The following is a 1,476-nucleotide window of genomic DNA, read 5'->3' as shown; positions in this document are numbered from 1 at the left end:
AATTCTTCACTTTTAAATGTCATAACTTCCAGCGATATTAGAGGGGATGTGGTTTTAAATACGATGGGTTGCATGCCAAGGTAATCAAATCATCAAATCATAAATATTTCATTATAGAAGAAGAATCAAAAATACAATTATATCTACAAGATACAAATTGTTACAAACAATTTTATGTACCAAATATTGTTAAAAGGTGAAAAATAAATAAATCTGTATCTAGTAATTAATTAGAGTGTAATTTAATATAATAAAAACGGGTAAAATCATGTTTTACCACTGAATAGGGGGCTTACTGGATAGAAAATAAATGATATTTAGTAAATTTAGACCAGTAATAACAATAACTTTTGTGGATATAAAACAGTCTGGTTCTCGGGTGCCGTAATATTGGGGTCAACCATAGAATCAAATAGTTTAAATGCGATTTTAACGGTCACGTTTACATATAGATAAATTTATAAAGTTAAGTGCCTTTCTTGCATGCAGAGATAAAGTTTTAAAACAAAGATTCCACTTGAGTCTATTTGAAAATATATTTCTAAATATTTGTAATAACGAACAACATCAATCAGGCTTTCCTGATTTGACAAAATACCTCCGTTCTTGACAACTGAGACTTGGGATTTAATCAGACTGACTTTCATGTTCCATTTCGAACAATATTTATCAAGCACATCAAGTCATCTACATTCAGATATTATCATGAGTGTAAGCTTGATATAAATATCAAATAACCATCTGCAGAACATGTTCCATGAGCTCTAACTTTTCAAATTGTGCAGTTGTACATATTATATAACAAATTATACATTTGACCGCGCATGCCCTTTTTGATAAGATTTTTGGATTAAATCAAAATCGGTACTAAAATCGATAAAGCAACAATATAGGACGCCATTTTTGGAATTAGAAAGGTATATCTTGACATTAGAATTAAGAACAAATATATTATCAACAGGGGAGTAGTCGCGATGAAAACCAGATTGTTCTTCTATAAGTAGTTGATGTTCATCAGACTATTCAACAAGTCTTTTGTTTAGAATAGAACACAATATCTTTGTGTAATGTACGGCACAATATTCCTTTTGAAATACATATATTCAGAAAAATGGCACAAGAACCTGGTGAAACGGTAGATGAATTTGTTGCTAGATTGAAGCGGCAAGCTATATTCTGCGCATTTGAAGATAAAACAGATGAAAACATTCGAGAACAAGTCATTGAAAATGTTGAGATTTGGTGATAAGAAGAAAACTACTAGCCAAAGGAAATGGCTTAGCTTTAGCTGGTTTGCAACAATTAGCTCGAAGTGTTGAAATGGTAGATTTACAATTGAAAAATTATGCTGTGACAGATAATTCAAGCAGTAAATTAAAAGATTTTAGTCAAGAAAATCAAACTGTCAATCAAGTGTATCATAGTTCACGCAGACATCAAAGAGAAGGCAGAGCTAAATATAAAAGTAGGTCACAG

Source organism: Lottia gigantea (genome assembly GCF_000327385.1).
Source record: "Lottia gigantea unplaced genomic scaffold LOTGIsca_60, whole genome shotgun sequence".
NCBI classification, from domain to species: domain Eukaryota; kingdom Metazoa; phylum Mollusca; class Gastropoda; family Lottiidae; genus Lottia; species Lottia gigantea.
This window is presented reverse-complemented; position numbering follows the sequence as displayed.